General features: G+C 41.0%; 1 protein-coding gene across 7 annotated transcripts in view; it reads left to right on the forward strand.

The window, feature by feature from the left end:
• kif20a (kinesin family member 20A) overlaps window positions 1–19,651 on the forward strand; it is a 71,829-nt gene that overhangs the window by 1,445 nt on the left and 50,733 nt on the right. For 2 of the 7 annotated variants that reach the window (XM_053846882.1, XM_053846888.1), the window contains exons 1-4: window positions 8,521–8,670; window positions 8,769–8,972; window positions 9,173–9,262; window positions 12,204–12,348. The gene's annotated coding sequence lies outside the window, so the exon portion shown is untranslated. The other 5 variants (XM_053846883.1, XM_053846886.1, XM_053846884.1 and 2 more) reach the window with 5 other exon arrangements.

Here is a 19,651-nt window from a genome sequence, read left to right on the forward strand (position 1 = left end):
CTCCCAGCTGGGATGACCCGGATTAATTGTGAAATGTGACACTTACCATTTGTTTTAAAAGCAACATGAACAGACCTACACACGCTGTCTCACACAGATGGTGTCATCGTGGCAGCGGGAGGGAACAGTGTAACCCAGATATGGAGGCTTAAAATCTTCATAAATAGCTCACAATCAAAGTGTAACTCCCCTAATACTAAGACTGCTGGTCTCACACCGACTGTTAAAACTGACAAACAATTGTGGGTCTAAAGGTCACGATTGCCAGGGGTGTATTTGAATCACGCTAGACAACATTGCTAAATACATCTTTTCAAGGGAGACAGCTGAATGCTGAGAAGAAACGTTGGAAGAGACAGGAAAGACAAAAGAGAGGGACATCTACATTGTCTCCCGTTGCTTTTTCAGAGAGCAGATTGAGATTCTTTGTAAGTGAATGCTCAATGATTCTTTAACAGTGATCTTTATGTTATGTTGACACACTGATGTCATTTGCACCACACTCAATAATACTGTAATAGTTAGGGTGAGTTAGACATTGACCTATGAGATCGGTTGAAACTCATTAAATTAAGTTGGGAGACAAAACTGTATAATTCAATATTAAAACTATCAAGAGACTTTCTTTGTTTACTCTGTAGTCAAGTAGCAGTCTGATTTGATAAAGTGTAATGAAATAATTCACATACAAGTTGCCATCATTTTGGATGAGAATTTTATTATAAAATGTAGTATTTAAGAATGGCTAAAGTAATGCAACCTTCCCAGATACATTCTTAAACTATTGCACTAATGAGACACCCTGAAATAGTATCGCTGCGATTGACTTGACACTGTATGGAAAATGGCACAGATAATGTGTAATTCCATTGCAGCATTTTCATCTACTGCAGTTCGGTTATAAGAAGGAAAGCTCAGGAATTTTGAAAGCTACTGTTTCAACTGGTGGCTGGCATGCTAATCTTTCACTCATCACTTTTATGTTGTTGCTGGCACCGTAATCTCTTGCTGGAGTATTAACCTCAATTCACCAATTACTCTCCCATTATCATTGACCTTTCTTGTATCACGCGATGCAGCCAAGCCACCAGTGTTGCCACTTAGTGGACATCAGCCAGAACCCCAGCGCCATCTATTACCCATCAGCACAAGAACACCTCCGCTCTGTTATTTGTCCTGCTGGAACTCAGCAGGCAGACTGTGTATCGTTCAGTGCTCGACACACAGCAGCTGCTATTAACATTTTGAAACCTCTCAATCCATCAGTCACATTATCTGTAGAGGATAACAAATGTCTAACACTCCTTGTGCCAACCTTACATCACCCTTCGCATCATACAACGACAGCGTTGACTGTGACTGTTCTGGACTTTGTATCAATGACATCACTTTTTCAAATGATATATGAGTAATTATAACTGATATCAACAATGAAATACTGTATTTAGAAGTTTTGTTGCACAGTTTTTTTGGCGCCATCTATTGTTCACTAACAGAAATTCCGTTTGAAGTTACCATAGATTTTTTTTTGTGAAATTGCGGGGTAAAAAAATTAAATCATTACATTACATTTGAACACACAACTTCTCCCTCTGTAGTGATTGTTGCTAACCACTTAACCTGCCATGCTTCCAAGTCAAATCTGGCTCAGTATGCAGTGCAGTTCACGAGGGTTTTGAAACCTTCTTAAGACCATTGCTACTTTTGCCAAAATGTGAATTCCAGCTTATGGCTCGGAATCCACTCTGCGGTCCATGTTGCGGGAAACACTGGAAAGCCCTACTAATTTGCTCCGTCACATATCCACTGTTGCTTCACTGTGGAACACTATAGTTCCAAATGAACAGGTGATGTGGTGGTTTATTTTGAATTGTCCATGCATCGGATTGGTATAGTATGTGTTACATCCAGTGGTACAACCAGCAAGTGCTAGTTGTACCTATATGTACCTACAAACTAATCTACAAAATACATAGTATTAAATTCCATTCATTAAAGAAGGATGGCCCTCAAGTGCTTCTTATTGTTATTATTGTTATTATGAAAATCTAAGTTGAAAGACGCACTGAGTTTTAACTCGTCACTTTACATCTGCATAAACAAATCAGTGAGCCGTTTCTGTGACACTGTTATTGAGTAATCACTAAACTTTTTTTTCTTTTTTTTTTTTTTTTTTTTTTACAATAGGCTTTTACAAAACACGAAACTTTCCCATAGGAGTGCGGCACGTCACACGGCAGTGGGAAAGATTATCAGTCGCAGCTTAAGGCGGCATCAAAAGCATCAGGGTTCCTGAGCGGCCGCCTTTAGAGGGGGTGACTCTTCGAGTGCCTCAGCTTGTTTGTCTCATGGTTTAAGTGGTGCACATAGCCATGGAAAGATCATTAAATCACTGTTTTACCACTTGGCTTAATCCCCGCAACAAAAGGGAAGATAAAGAAAAAAAGAAAATGGCGAGAATAAACTGGTGGGTGAGATTAAGTGGAAGCTTGATGGATCCAAACTGACGGCTCTGTTTCCCAGCGTTGCCAAGGAGTTAAGAATCCTGATTCCATTTCTCTGCGGGCAAATCTGAAGCTGGCGATCGGACGTTCGCTGCTACCCTGCAGTGGCCAGCCGCGCTTGTAGTGTCCGCCGCTGTGGCCATCTGCCGGATTACCCAGCAGGATATATTTTTATAGAGAGCATCCTATTCATATCCTGCCTGCAAAGGTTTACATTAAGGTTGAACTCGGGTGCACTTACAAAGGCAGATGAAGTAAGCCCTGTCCTTCTTACAGCACCCCTCCCCGTCGTCTCAGCGTTTGGGGGACTGATGGCACCGGCTTGAAAGGAGCTGCTCCGCCGTGCCATGAAAGAGGATCTGATGCCACTGTCTGCCACTGATTTTTTTGAGATGACAAAGTGATGCCCAGCATGAAGAAAAAAAATCATTCGTTGGTGCCAAGTTTGATTGTTTCATCTAATAAGCATCAGCTCCTCTGTGTTACCATACAGGTGAACTCATTCCTGGGAAAATGTTTTTTTCTTTCTCAGCCTCGTAGGCGCGATGGCGTCCCCCTTTTTCCTCGGCCTAACGGGATTAGTCGTGCCAGTGCTACCCCGGCTGTCACGGTACTGTCTACTTCCCATCTCTCTTCTGGGCCTCTAATGTGATTAACCCATTCCCTGTGGTCCAAATGGTTCTGGTGGGTGGGTTGGGGAGGGTTTGCATCGGGGGCACCTCCTTGGCATGTTCAAGTCCATGCATCATTGGCACCTTCGTGGAAAAGGAAGGCGCGGGGTCGAAGGTCCTGAATAACGGTGGAAATCCCATTCCGATTACATTGGAACATTCATTCTCATAAAGATGAAATTATACATTTACATATGATCTTGATCATAAAACGATCCCCCAGTTTCAAATTCTAAAGCCACCAGCCGGCTGCTCGCCGTCTATTCATGGAGTCTGTTCAGGCTGATTTGTATTAGGGCGTTTGCTTTTTAACGTACGTCTGCACTGAATATTTTCTGCGTGTTTAAGTGGAGACAATAATGATGGCTACACTCATCATCTTGTCAAATGTCAGTGTCGCGAGGCTTTGCCTGTTTAACACATGTCACGCTTATTTTCAACTCATCTGTCGCAAGTCGTCTGCGGGGCATCTGCCGCTGCGTGCGAGGAAAACCGCATGAGTAAAATCACCCTCGCTTTTATAAAGGCTGGATCAGAAATGAACTTTATTTTTCTGATTTTAACACTGGAAAAAAAGCATCATATAAGATGATCTATTGAGAAGCAGGAGAAGCACGTGAGCCCACAGCATCAGTCAGGCGACAGCACGGAGAATTAGGAGTCTTAATTAAGATTTTTTGCATCCCTGCATGTGCATCTCATATGCGAGACAACAGACTTTAACAGGGTGTTGCTGGGGTGGCGACGGGGGGCTATAGGGATGTCTCCTTAAACAGCTGCTCTGAAACAAACCCCAAGTTAACAAGAAGATGCACACAATAAAAGAATGTGTGCCAAATAATGAAGTCTGTCACATCAGTTTGTGTTTAAACTCAATATGCGCATATTTATATATTAGGTGTTTGTGTTTATGTTTTAGGCATAAGTGAAGTAGCCAAGTGAAAACAATCCAACATTGTGGTGGAAAGACAATACTCCGCATAAAGGGGCAGAGCCCCTTCTCTGCAGATTTGGTCGGTTTCCAATCCTGATATCCAGCTCGACACCATGTAATGGAAGGTGACACTTATTGTATTAGTAGGTGCTAATGAGTGTCTAAAAGCCTGTGTGACTGTGTGAGCCGAGGAATCTCATCGTGTGCTTCGTGGCAGGAACAGACTGATATCTCTGAGTGTGGAAAAGGTTTTAGGGAGTGAAGAAAAACAAATGATCGCCGGCATCACTGAGGATCTCTGGGGGCACGTGAGGCCAAAGAGCTTGATCCCTTCATTGCCCACACAGATATCAGGAGAACAGGAAGAGCCACTTTGTTCCCAAAAGGGCTTAAGGTTGGGGCATAATGTTTCGAGACAGTTAAACTAGTTTTGAACCTCAAAGTTGGAATCTCAGGTGTTCTCCAGTTAACACTGGTCGTAGCTCATGCCCAGTGTGGTCAAGTGTACTTGACTTTAAAAATGATGGTGATAACTAGCGGCTTAACTTTGACTTGAACTATGTTACAATGTGGTAAAAATGAATTTCTTTCCGTATCATCTGTCAAGCCAGTATGCAGAAATCAATCAGATCAGATGCAAATTTTGGTTGTATTTATTTGATAAAGCTTCATTGGATTATGATAAGGAGAAGCTTAATTTCACACATGCCAGTTCAGGTTTGACTTAATACTCATTCCGACTGACCTTACATGGACTTTTGGCAACAAGTTTTAGGCAAGTCGAAGGCACTCTACTTTCCTCTCACAGATCAAAAACATTTGAGTGCTGGAGGTTTCCCATGCTTCTCACCCTAGTGTCCTTAGAGCCCGAAAGGGAAACATGAGCCAGAGCATGAATGAATGAAACATAATGTGTCATATGACGTATTTATGACGTTCAAATTCCCCTTGAGGTCAAGAATTGGTCCAAACAACTCGGTGTTGTTCAGGATGTAGTGGCGAACACGCAAACGTTCAGTGTTATTTAGCTCCAACATAATTCACTAGGCAAAACATTTGACAACTTACTTGTTTATCAGAGCCGCTTTTACTATTCCTTACAAACAGGGAAGAAAAAGAGGTTCAGTTGAGGGAAAAAGCATGTATTCAACTTAGTGCAAAATAAATACTATCAGGCAAATATATATGTACAGGATGTAATTTTTTATTCCTTTTTTATAGATATATAAAAATACTTATTTTGAAAAGGGGGCATAACAACATTACCACCATGTGTCAATAGCATCTCCTCTTTCTTGGTACAGACACCAATTCGTTCTTTCTGAGTTTCTCTGTGACATAGATTTTTTTTTAAATAGCATTTGACTATTGTTTGATCTTTAAAGTCTCGAATCGACAATATTTACATTTACATGGGATTTAATACATTCTTGTTTTAGGGCTTGAAATACTTTAGAGTTGAGTTTTCAGTGGTGCAGAAAGACAGAAAAATGAAGACATTTTACTTGTTTGACAGCGTTTCTGAAAGTAATCCATTATCAACTGTTAACGTCAGTCCAGCCATTCACTCTTATGGACTTGTAGCGAAGATGCTATTGAGTGGATTTATGCCTTGGTTTTTAAGTTGTAATGTTATTTCACAGTGAATATGTTTTGCTCATAGTGACCTTCACGTAGCAAGAAGCCGTTGTGTATTTGTATTTTGTTGGTCTTAACTGTTATAGAACCTGTCAGACGTAACCCAAGGATTGGCTCCATCAATACTGAGATAATATTGCAGACATGAGGGACACCTTGATGGTGTACTGGTGCTGCTTCATATCCCTTAGTGTCTTAAACTTGTGTATTATTTCGGGCAAAAACACTGACCAAAATATTTTTACCGTGACAAGCTATTTCCAGAGTGGCCAACAGGTGTCACTCATGTGCACCTGCTGACTGACTGAATGCTGAAATTCCTGTCATTGTTCCCAATTTGTGAATGGACTAATTTGTTGGCGGATCACATAAATGCCCTTTCACAGATCCAGACAATTTGTGGACGCTCTCACCAATGAGCGGCTTTTAATAAGTAATGTCGACAAACCAGGAGGCTGTCAGCTATCCGCTCATGGCCCACTGGAGATGCAATGACATCAAGGAGCTGCAGTGAAAGCAGTCCTTTAAACAGGCTGGCGTGTTCTTACATTTGTTCCGTGGGTCAGCACCGGTGCGCTCATCTGGACGTAACTCAGGTCGACACAATTTGACCCCACTCTTACCCCTTTGTTTTCATCTCCTCTTCTGGGACTCACAAGTTAATTCAAACCTGGCGCATTCTATCGAATGTTGGCGTCTTCTAAGCGTTGGTTTCTCAACATTTGCTTTTCTATTATTTCTCCGGACCCCTCTTCTTTTCAGAAATGCCTCTTTGTAGGCCTTTGCTGGGACTTTTTGATAGACTGTTGAGCCTTCAAAGTGAACGCTCTCATTGAAACTTGAGTGACATGTTGCTTCAGTTTAATGGTGAAAAAGCAAAACATTTTCAGAACACTACCTGCTTGAAGGTGTGTGGAATGTGTTTGAATCTTCATTCTGTTTTATTAGTTCTAAAAGGTTGGTTAAAAGAGGATCTTCCTTGATGGGTCTTTCTAAAGATTTCGCACTCAGATGGTCACGAAAAGATAACTATGTTATATGCCGCTCAGCACAAAGAGGCTAATCCTCAGTGGCTTTAACGTCAATGAAAACAGAATCGTGTTTTAAACGACTGCTTTGAATGAACCTCCATCACCTGCTTGGTCGATACACATACCCTCCTCATATTCTTTCTCCAGGCTTTGCAGTTTAAATTCCTAGTCCTAATAGAACAGCCGTCCTTTCTTGAACTATGTTTATATTCCTCCTTTTTTATTGCAGTCAACCAGCTCCCCTGCGGCCTGAAAATGCTTTACAACTTGTCAAACAAACGCACGTTTGCAAACCCATTTGAATTCTTTGAGGAAGACTCTGAACACAAACGTCGGCCATTTGGAGGTAGCAGGTGGACGGCCGCACGGTTGACTGATCAGAGTTAAAAAAAGAGTTCCGAATGAGCATTCAAGACACAAGTTCCTCATCTCCTAATTAGTGGATGCTGCTTCCTTGTGCTGCATCACGCAGTGCAACAAAAGTTGAGTCAAGCCACAAAACCTTCTGTATCTTTTCAGAAGCAACAGTTCTTTTTTTTTTTTTTTTTCGGAGGCCGGCCCTGCAGGGTTTGTTTTCTGGGAGTGAATGGAGGTGAGGTGTGAAGGTCAGTGCTCCGTGATGCTGTAAATGAGCGGGGCCGCGCCCCAGACTACCCATTCAACCTCTTCACCAAAGACGCTTGTTAGCAGTCAGACGTGTTGCTGGTAAACAAATTAGCCTGGAAGGAGAGAAACTGTATTACGATGGGACATTAAAATGTTGCAGCCTTTACTATAGATCAGGACTAATTACTACACTGTCTTCTTTCTTGAGAGCTCTACTTTCTATTTAATGATTTTGAGGAGTTTGTCATGTAGACAGATCCACTTTGCCTCAACATTCCCAATGTTAAGATCACATGTATCACTTAACTCTATTTAAAATCTATTTAAAGAGGCGGTTGAAGACTGACCTTATTCAATGGACAGGCCTGTTTGAATGTTAGACACCATGGATTTTACCTTTAAATCCAGGATCCAAACCTGAGGCATATACTGAAAACATTTGAAGGAGACAGGTGCCGTGTGACTTTATGTGAATGATGTTTTGGTATGAATGAACAACAGAATGAATATATATATATATATATATATATATACCCTGTTACATTAGATTTCCTTTGACAGATTCAAATTGTGTCTTCCAAGTCAGTAGTATTCTTCATATTTATACTTTCGTTATCATATTTTAAATGAAGAACCTTGGAGTGATGGAGTGAAAAATGGTGAGTATCTCATAAGATCTCATCATCATTCAGCTTTTTAATTTTTGACATGACATTGAAATTAAAGGTTGTTTGTATACTGAAGTGGATTAAAATCGTCTATAGCTTTTACTATATTTGCATGCCTTTCCAATTGGCTTTGTGTATTGTTTGAACATTTACGACGACGAAAATGTCCTCAAGCAATGACTAGTTATTAAGTAACATTTTCCCTCCTTAAATTCACACCCAAATAGTGCGTTGTAGTTGTTACTGAGGGTTTCAGGTTTGAATATCTCAGCTAAAAAAGAAACTAATGATTGCGGCAGTTGCACCATTCATCCGTTGGGTGTCACTGTTTAGGTATGCAAGTCTCAGTTGGCCGTTCGTCAGTCACTCTGCGGTAATACAGTATTTTTACACCTTTAAACTGATAACTTTGCCTTGGATGCGTCAGAAAAAGGGCTTTAACTTTTTTTTAGACAAAGATACTGGAATATAAAGACAATGCATTACATTTTTAGTCGTCACTAAACCCTGAATATTCTTTTGAATGATTTGATTTTTGAGCCCTTTTTTACCCAACAGAAGAGTTTCTGCGGTAAACGAATAATCCTGAAATATTGTACAACAGTACTGGTTCCATACGTGAGTTGGGAAGTGTCACTATATGTTGAAATGCTCTGCTTTTGTTTTGCCTTTAGTGACTTGAAAAGAGTGACATTGACTTCATTTTGAACATACAGGAGTTGTTGACTGAAAATAGAAAGTGAAAGAAGAATGTGGAACTTTGCTGAAGAAGGCCCTTGAGGACAAGAATCCAGGCTCTAAAGTGTCCTTGATAGTGACCCTGCAGGCTTGTTCAGCGAGTGACTCCTGAGCCGAGGAGGGGGCTGCAGTCAGAGTGCTACATGTCACTCATGTGTCACCACAAATTAGCATGACAAAAGGTATAAAAATCCACCGTCTTCTCTCCTTCAAACAAAAGCCTTCATCCGTTTCATTTTGTTTTGCAGACACTGTAACCTTTAAATATCTATAGCTGTTTTTAATCCAAATAAAATCAAGGCTAATGCTTCATTACCCAGTATTTTTACATAATGATCCTCATGCAGCTGCCATTAATTTTTTTTCATTACGGTAATTACAGGGCTCTCGTCAGGCAGGGTCAGAGAGGTGTAATTACCCTGCGCGGCGCTGGTAAATAGTCGGAGGTGTCTGTGAGCAGGTGGCCCTGCAGGTAAGAGGGAGACATGGGGCATACCGAGGCGGCAATTACTGGATGAATTTCACTTTAATAATTGTTGAGCTACATTTGGAAATTCAGATAACAGAGCTTTCTGCCTAATGGGCGCCGCACTGAGGCCACTTGAGCAAGAAAATGATCCCAAAGAGGCTTTAATTAACACGAGCTGCATGATCCGGCGAGCGTCTGACAGAATGTTCGACTGAGGGGGAGAGAGATGGGCGCTGGGAGAATATGAAAATCATTCAGGAGGAGGGCGAAATGGGAAAATAAGGGGTCGGGATGCCAACTTTGCATTTCACCCGTCTGGAAAATGCTTTGTTTGTGCATGTGTCAAAAGTGCAGAAGTAAAAGTATCAATGGACTGTTTAAACAGTCCACTCAAAACAGTCAAGTCCATTTCTCGCTTCTCGCAAATTGCCTCGCATTATTGGAATACGTTTGTTCGGCACAGCCTTGGACGGAGAGTCAACACAAAATACATGTTAAGTTTTATTTTAATGTTTTCCGACAACACATGCAACTAACAAGAACTTTGCTTCGCATTACATGGTGAGCTCATGAAGGATCACAAAGAACAATGACTATAAATATGTGTACACTTGTCTTCCCCCTCTATATTCTTTATTGATATTTCCATAGTTACTCTGCCTTGTACATTTGTGGCCACGGCAGGAATTTTTGTGAAGTAATTTGTCCTCTATAGGCTCTTACATTTAATAAAAATACTTTTGATGTTAGAGTCACCAACCTTAAATACATTTGTTGAAATACCAGTCCGTTTCACCATGTTTTTCATTTTATAATCATCTTATCTTCACGGCGTAATGGCTTCTGTTTATGTTGTTTCTGCACAACACAAAGATACACTGTTTATAGCACATTTCTAAATACTAAACACTGACCGTCGTCTAAATATTCATTTAAAGAAATGTATTGTTTTGTTACAAAGTCTACATTAGGGTTTTAATGTTGTAATTTGCAAAATAATAATCAAATAATCTCTGTTGTCTATATTGAGTGCTGAGCTATAAAGAATAGAACTATAAATAAAACACTGTGAAATTCAGATTTATTCATGTAGGTTTTTTGTTACAATAAAATTCCATACAGGAACTGCATTTTAAGATTCAGAACAAAATCCTCAATTTAAAATAGTTGATAAAAACCCCCCCCCACATTTTCAAGTCTGCGATCTGAGTGAATTAACTCTAATAATAATAATGAACGTTGTGTTGTATTTCAACAACACTGTTGACAGATTAAAGACAGAACAAAAACATGTTACATACAGAAACTTTTCAATTTAGACGAGATTAAATAAAATCTTATAGCAAATCTATGGAAATTGTTTTTTAATAGTCAGAAAATAAAATTAAAAAAGCAAGTCATCTTTGTAATTGCACTGACCTGTACGTCCAGCTAGCAAATGGTCTGGGATTCAATTCCAGTACGGACAATGAGCTTGTAGACTCACATAAAAGCAACATCAACAAGAGAATATGAAATTATGAGTAGAGAATAAATATTTTAAAAAAATCAAATGTCACATTAGCTCTATTACTCAATGTCCCAAGAGTCAAATGAAGCACCATTAAGCTGAGTAACTAAGGGTCAAAACTGCCAACGAGTATGTGGTATATGCACCTTTATCCTTTATTGAAGTGGTTAATACGAGAACACACTGTACTTTGAGTTCCTGTACAACACATGCATTTTCACTTCATTAACACCAAATATGGATGATAGCAGTTCATTGAATGGCTGTTTACATCTCACATGTAACCCATTCATATGGGCCTTCTACTGTATTTTACATTTACATTTTACATTTTGTTAGCGCCCGACATTACTGTTGTGTTCCGCTTTTATTTTGACTTTATTTTGTATGTTGTCTCCCTTCCTTGTTCTTCTGCTGGGCTTCTAGTTATGACACACACCTGCAATTGATTATCTTCAGTCAAGACACCTGTTCTCATTGCTTTCATGCCGGTAGCTTGGCATTTGTCTGAGTAGTCTGTCTCTCATCTGCATGTTTGTTTCCTGACCCTTGGGCCTTCAATGTTAAATTGTCTGTGAGTGAGTTCTGTTTGGCTCTTTCTGTTTTCTCTCAGCCGTGTATGTGTTCCATAAGTTCATCTTTGTTTGTTCTTATTTCCTCCCTTCTACCTGTGTGTGTAAACTGTGGTGTGTTGACCACCACTCTCTGATCTGTTTTACTGGTCTTTGTGCGTTTACCACCAATGAGTGTTTTGTGTTTCTTTCAGTGTGTACTGATTCTTCTTTTCCTGTTTCCACATTTGTCCTTGGTCCTGTGTGTCTCTATCCAGGTTTGGTGTCGCCTTCTGTTCTTCTGTCTACCTGTTTTGTTTTTTTTAATTTAAATAAATAAACAATTTATTCTCATTGATTCTTTGCTGCTTCCTACTGCTTACACTTGGGTTTGGACACACATCCTCTCTCACACACACAAACGTACACATTCCCAGGCTTGACCTGTGCTCTGCCCCCAAATCGACTTTGCAATGTTATTACCCATTACATTGCTCACATTCGTAGAACCCAAGTTGCATCTTGTAACCTTGGTTGCTCATTGTTTTTTGTCAATTAAATTTCAGATGTAGGAGAACTGTTCGGTTCCAGCATTAGACTGGTTGCAATGTGCCACAGAAAAGGGTGAAGTGTGTGATTTACACTATGAAAACTTCCAGTCTGTGGAATGAAAACATCTATCTCCTGTCCTAAAATCAGGCCTTCTTTTTTCTAAAATGTAAGTAATTTGAGAAAATGAATACATTTTGAGGCAGTTTTACACTTCTTGACTCAAGATGAAAGTGAGTGGCGAGAGATGTTTACCAAACTTGTGACATCACTAAACGTCTTGAAGACCTTTGCTCCTTCATCCGAATGAAAGGCTTTTGTTCTCACTTCACAGCAACAGCTAGACAGCATTACCTCAACATGATGGCTTGCTCCTGAAGTACGCAGCTTTGCTGGTGATGCTCGGCGCCTCCAAGTGACTGTTGACCCGGTGGTTTCCACGCTGCCACCCTGTTTCCTCGGCCCATCCCCCCTTCAAAGTAGGTACTCTCTGTTATTTATATCCGGCAGGCCTCCTGTTTAAAAGCAAAAGCTGCATATGTACATGAGATGGATTACAAGCAAGTGGCATAATCACATGTTTTGAAAGTTGGGCTTTGTGTTGACAAATGGCCGGGTTTTGTCCTGCAGCTGCGATCCCTTTTTGTGTCCTGGTGTTTGCTGCACTAACATATAGGCCGCTGTTGTGCATGGAGACTGTTTTGTTTTAACAGTGAATATGTGCGCATGTAAGGTCCTCATGGTTTTACACACGTCGGTCTCCCTCCACTCTCCACTGGAGCTAAAAGCCCCGAAACAGAACAGTAATTGCCCAATTAGGGCCCTCGCTCCGTGGGCCGGCGAGCACTATGCGCCTCCACATGCTCACAGAGTCAGATAATTGAGCTGAAAGCAAATGAACGGATGGCAGACAAACAAGCTACTAGAAAATAATTACTTGGAGTGTTTCTTTTCAGTACCTGTACAGCGAATTTCATTATTGTCAATAGCCTCTAAAGCTGCTCGAAACGCTGGTATTTGTCATTTTCATAGAGACTTGATAATGACATTAATTTGTCTTAATGGCTTGGTTCTATTGTTAAAAATAGTCAAATGAGCAGAAATTGTCTTTCCTCAGCGGCTAGAGAGGACTTCACCACACTCCCGTCGGCCATGAGGAGATAATTTGGTGTGCTTGTCAAATTTCCAATAATTGGCTATGTGGAACACGAGTAATGCTAATACCATTAATGTCCATTTTCCTCTAAATTCACGACTGCCCTTTTTCCCTTTTTATGTGTTTAACGTTTTCGTCCTTCAAGAGCTGGTAGAACGTGGATGAAAACAGGCGCATTGAGACTTGTGACGCAGATGTGCAAACACGCCGACATGAACGTCAAACACGCGCAAGACTCGATCTGTCGTGTAGCTTCTTAAACCACTGCAGTGTGTTTGTTGATCCCAAAGATGATTTCTACTGGTGAGAAGAGGCTAAATTGAACTGTAGTTAACACCAACAAATCTCTCTTCAAATCAAAGCGTTTTTCAGACACATTTTGTTTGTTATGAAATGTCTGAAAGGTCTCAAACTCCGGACCATTGCTTCATGTTCTCACAACTTCCAATGGATGAGAAATATTGAAAAAAATATACATATCTGTCTCTGTCTGTCTGTCTGTCTGTCTGTCTGTCTGTCTGTCCGTCTACTGTATGTAATCTACCTTAAATGTGTTACTGTAAGTACATATGATAATAGAGCCTGCAGGGGGCGCTAAGTGGAAATATAATAAAAAGAAAACATAATGATTGTTTAATGTTTATAACGTAAAAGTGACATTTTCTTCCAATTAATCTATGTTGTGCACATTCATAATGACGAGGCTATGTGACTGGAGAATGTCTGAATTGACACCTACTTCAAAGATTCTCTAATGGTCGAACATGCATAACACTTCCGTCATTATGCACCTGCTCAATATACAGTACTATATGTTCATATGTACAAGCTTGTGTGGTCAGTCTGGAGTCAGCCTGAAGTGAGATCCAGTGATTTTGAAAGGATGTTTTCTGTGAAGTGATGCAACAGAACTGTTTAAATGAAGAGGAAAAAGGCCCGTCCCTCAGAATCATGGAATTATATCGCAGTATCTTTGGCTGAATGCATAACCAAAATACACACTTTTTTTTTTCTTTGTGCTGAATATTTATTTCACATTTAAGCGTACAAAATGAAATAAATATACTTCTTGGGCAACAGAAACCAAAGAACAAAATGTTAATAGTCAATTTAAAAAATGAGAAAGAAGGTGCATATGTTTATTTACTTACATATTGTATTGGACAAAAGCAGTGACGGGTATAAAATACTGCAGGGAAAACATATGAATGCATGGATATTATTTAAAAAAAAATTAAAAGCAGAAGTGAAAAAAATCATTTAAAAGCATATTTACATAAAGAATAACAAAAATTCAACACTATGAGTGAAGAAAAAAGAATGTGTGCATGTAAACAAAACAAAAAATATATATTGATATTTATAGCTTGACCTGGACACTGAAACATGGCAAGGTTCATCCATCCGGCCGTCAGATGCTGTTTTGAGAGTTTGCGACCTTCCCGGCCCTGGCAGGGTGTTAAGTGAACTCAGTTACGCCTGAAATCACTTATATTTCCCTCTGCTGAGAGTAAAGTCCTCTTCATGGTCTTCTGCGATTCATTTGCATTCCAGTAGCATCTTGTGCAATGTTTTGTTGTCCCCCTCCTCTATATCGAGGCATTTCCTGCTATTAGTGTTGACTTCTCCAGGCTTCTCCACATAACACGGCGAGTAGAACACATTAATATCATTCTAAGTGATACTTGTGTCTGTGTGTAAGTCTCTTCAGAAAAGCCAAAAAGGAGCTTAAGTGGCAGAGGATTGTTGTTGGACATGATGACTGAGCTTGTGAGTCACTGTCGGGCCATCTAACTACTGTTTTGGACCTTTTATGCAACATGGTGGTGAATAATACTTTTAATATAGCCACACTTGAACGTCTGAGTGATTCAAGTTCTGGTGTGACTCACTTGCTGATAATGATCCCAGTGATGGGTAAATTTGATATGATGCTGGAGCATCTCTTGTTGATTCTATATGGCATTTAATAATAATCATGAATTGCCTTAAGGAAAAACAATGTATAAAAATAGGGAACACTGTAGATTTGACAACGCATGCTACTGCATATTTGCTGCTTATTAACTAGCAATTATTTATTATAAAGTACTTAGAATCTTGTATTATTAATAGTAACTTTTTTTTGTTGTTGTTGTTTTATGGATCATATTTGTTCCCTAATATTAAGTGTTACCAGAATATATATATATATATATATATATATATATATATGTATGTATAAACAACATTTTTATTAGAATTTTAGTCCAGTTGGTCTAACAAATTAGTTATTGTTTGAGCTAAACATTGATTTTATTTATTTATTTTTTTCTCCAAACAATTTTAAAACATGATGGCCAACTCACATCTGTCTCGATTTGAGCCTTAAATTTAGCTTTAATGAAAACGGCTGCTCAACATCAGACACCCAGCGCAATATAAAGCCACTAAAACCGATTAAGCAAGTATCTAAATTAAATTTAAAGGACGTGCAAGGGTGTCTCATTTGACTAATTCATTGATGGTGTATCTCCACCTGCTTCTGCCTCTGTGCCAGTGTCTGATTTTGTGTGACTGAGCGACTGAATGGTGATGTGTGACACACTCCTGATGAAAAATAACAGCGGCCCTCAGATCCGCACAACGGCCGATGAAGAATCGCTGACTTTTATTGGTGCCGAATAAAAGGATGTGATGAAAGAGTCAAAGGCTGGGAGAGAGAAAGAGGGATTCAGAGGGAGGGGCGGAGGAGTGCAAAACAAGGCCCCATCCATCACATGAGTAGAGAAGACACATTCCAGTGGCCGGCGCAGGAGGATACATTCACTCAAAGTCACAATAGAGGAGGAATCTGGGAGAAGCTGGGAGGGGCACCCATCAATACGCTACCTCACCCTTGGGCCCTGGCTGCGCTCAAACTCAATGCCCCATCCAGTCCAATTCACTTCCCTCTATAGCCATGACAAATGTACATTTTGGTGCTGGTGAATGTGTTTATTCTCAAAACAAAACAACAGACAAAAACAAAAATTACAGCAGGGATGCTAATAGTTTTAACGAAAAGAGAACCCTCCTCATCCTCCCTGCCTGTCTCACCCATCGCCCCCCCTCCCGCTCCCTGTCTGTCTCCCTGCGTCATCGGAGAAAATTTGAGGTTGTCGGATGTCGCTGGCTGCTAGAGTTAGTGGGGTCTTTTGAGGGTGGAGGGAGCAGGTGATAGCTTTCTGGAGTGCACTCATTTACACTCCTCCCTTTCTCTGGCTGAGCAGCGTGAAGAGGTGGGAGAGATGAGGGGCCGCCTCCTCTCACTCCTGTGAGCTGCACCTGCCAGGGGTTAGAGGATCAATGGTGAACCCTAACCTTCCGCCGTGTTTGAACTCATGTATCATAAATGCATACAAGTGACTCAACAGGATCAGGCAGTTACATTTCTTCCTGTATATATATTAAGGTTGAGCAGCAAAGTATCGTCTCACACTGGCAATGATTCAGTATGTTAATATCACCATATGATTTAAACTTTATAGGACAGCAGTGAGATGTGATTCATTGGGAACTTTGATCACCCGAAGTCTGCTCAAATTCACATCCGATATCGATGACCACATTATGAGTGAAGGTTTCGAAGACACATTTAAAGGGGGAGGAAGAGAAGAAGCTGCACCAAAATAACATCACAATCATATTTAAGCTGATCTAGGTTTGTTCTATTCAATAGTTTTACAGGGTACAAGATCTGACAACTGCCTGAGAGTTTCTGAATTGTGAACAAGTGAAAGAATAAACCAATACATGTGGATCATGCCGTGATTAGCTCAAAAGTTGTTTGCGGTCGTATGAATTTGATTTCAAAGCCACAGTCTGATCATCCCAGACAAAACGTGGATCGCGTTATTTGGGTTCTGTAATGGTGAATGTGTGTGTAGGTCTGGGATGGTTCATCTCAGGTAGTTAGCCATCTAATGGTGTTTGCACTAAAATCACTGATCTGAAGAGCATACAGTATGTTTTCCGAATGGGGGGAGGGATCAATGGGTACCATGCCCACCTGTGTGGATGGGGGTGACCAGTCAAAATCTTAGCAGCAGCTATGTGTAAAGGCGGTTTCACACTGCGGACTCGGTCTCGAGACAAAGTGCGTTCGGCTCAAAAGTCCGACACGTGAACACAAGCGAGTCGGGTTTTGGTCGCGGACTTGATCCCGGGTGGAGAGCTGCACCTTGTCTCTGGGGATGAGCTTCTCGCCTCAGGTGACTCGGCGGTAGATGTCGGAAACTACATGTACCGCGCGACTCCACACAAACATGATAAATGCTAGGCAGGAAAGGGTCTGATCGCTGTCTGGGTGGACAACATTGTTAATAAACAACTGAGGTGTGCAGCCGGGAACTCGCGATGTGTACCCGTGTTTGATAACTCACGTGTTTTCGCCTTTATTAGGCTGCTAAACACCTGATTTTATTGACAGACATATTTACTTAAATGAATAATGCGGCGCTCTACAGTAACTGTTTTCACTGCTCTGATCTTGCAGCTGTCTTCATAAGGACAGCGTAGAGGAAAGACTCTTTTTCCCCAAGTTACTGCGTATTGTTTCCGCTTTTTCCTCATAAACTAAACATGACAAGACTCTGTCATGTTTAGTTTTGGCTGTGAAATGTCACATTCTGTTACTGCTTAGTAGTCAATCTACTTCATTGCGTGGTTTGTCACTGTTATCATTAGCCACAACCCGAACAAGAACGCTAATCACTTAGCTGCAGACGTCCTTATTGCGACAATGAATGAAACAGCGCAGCGTCATTATGTCACCGCCCACAACTCTACTGCCCAAAAGGCGTACTACATCCAATGGGGATGGGCCCGGGGAAAGGGCATGTTACGAGACTACCCCAGACAAACATCCCTGGGCAACTTTTTGGCATCTTTCTTTTCTTTACTTTGAACACCACTTTCAGTAAAAAACAATGGGTTTTCACACAGTCATTCAATGAATATGGAAAGACAACTTTAGACAGCATTACTACTGCTGCTTCTCATCTTAATTTACTCTTCAACCCTCACGCCCTCGTTCCAACAAGGAGGGCTGTGTTTTTTAGGGAGTCGACTGGCTGTCATCGTGTTTTTCGGGCAACTCATTTTGTCATTGAACCGACCACAAACGCTCATTATTCTGCCCTTAGATCTATTTGGGGTTTTGTCAGGATCTAGAATAGTGTGAACGTTGGTGTCAGAGGACCCCTGGCCTCGACCAGCTGAAAGCCACTGTGTCAGTTTCTATGGTAATGGAGAAAAAGTAACTACCTCACAGCAGTGTCCCGCCGCGTGTCGCCTCCTCAATAGAGTGCATCTGCAGAAAACTTTAGGACCCCGTGAGATGGGCAGTGACCCGTCATCACATCAACGCTCGCATATGCGCTTGTATATAGACGTTTTCTTTTGGCCGAAAACTCTATTTCACACCGCTTACGTCATAAACATTGGGAGAAAGTTGAGTCCGAGCCATATATTTCCGAGTCTATCAAAAGCAAAGTGGGTGAGCGAGTAAAAAGCTGTCGCAGGGGTCATTAGGACGGAGGGGGCAGTAATGTGCCACCACAAAATGGGGGAAAAAAATCAAACAAAAGCTGACTCCAAATCACAATGCTGGCAATAGAAATTTGAGAAGAAAGGGTATATTGGGTTATGAAAATCATAGTGGGGGGGGCTCGGTCTTACTCATGCAAATGTCCCGAAATTTCTCATTCATTACATTGAAAGTGCCGCACTCACCTAGGAAACTCTCTGTTAAGTACACTTTAATATTTGGGATTCGTGGCCAGGACCAGTGCTTAAAACAAAGCCGGCGGCGGACAAAAGGCCCGACAGCTAATGCTGTGTGAGAGTCATGCCGACAGTCAATACGGACAGTTGAGACTGAAGAGAAATCAAAACACTCCCAAAACAATGGCGACTCACTGGAGGAGCTAATGTGTGATGAATGGAGAGGAAATGGGGTAATCCGCAGGAGGTCATTAATGAGAAAACCATAAACTTAAAGGATCCTGGCGGTTTAAGGTTTCGACTTCCTCGGAGAGTTAATGCTGTCGTCTCTAAGAATCACACTGAGCGCGAGGTAATCTTGAACTGCTGAGCTGAAAATTAGTAACTAATGGTTACAAGACTGTTTTTTTGAGCGTTTGGCCCCCTCTCCCTGCTGCGTTAACACTCTGACCTCCCTCCTCCCGATGTCTTACCCCCCTCGGTGGTTTCCCATGAGCCTTCAATTGACTCAATTAAGTGAACACACAACTACCATATGCTATAAGATGTTCGTTCTCACATTGCCGCAGGGCAGCTGCATCATACCGAAGATGAGATTGAACTTTTTCATTGTCGCATCCTTTTGTTTTTAGTCAGCCAGTAAGGAATGTTTATAATGGGAGTGAAAGCAACAAAAAAATGAAAACTGATAGAGTGAAGTAGTGACAATGAAGGAGTGGGAAAGTGAATGAGGGGAGGGATGCAGGGGAGGTTCAGAAAAGTAAAAGTGAAAAGGAAGGAGGAGTAGGGAACCGCCATCAAAAGTTGTTCCGAGCCGTAATTCTGCTTTGTCTCCGCCACAATAAAGTCTCCTACATGCCGGCCTACAGCATGACATTCAG

This window comes from Synchiropus splendidus, chromosome 17 (genome assembly GCF_027744825.2).
Source record: "Synchiropus splendidus isolate RoL2022-P1 chromosome 17, RoL_Sspl_1.0, whole genome shotgun sequence".
In the NCBI taxonomy this organism is placed as follows: Eukaryota; Metazoa; Chordata; class Actinopteri; order Syngnathiformes; family Callionymidae; genus Synchiropus; species Synchiropus splendidus.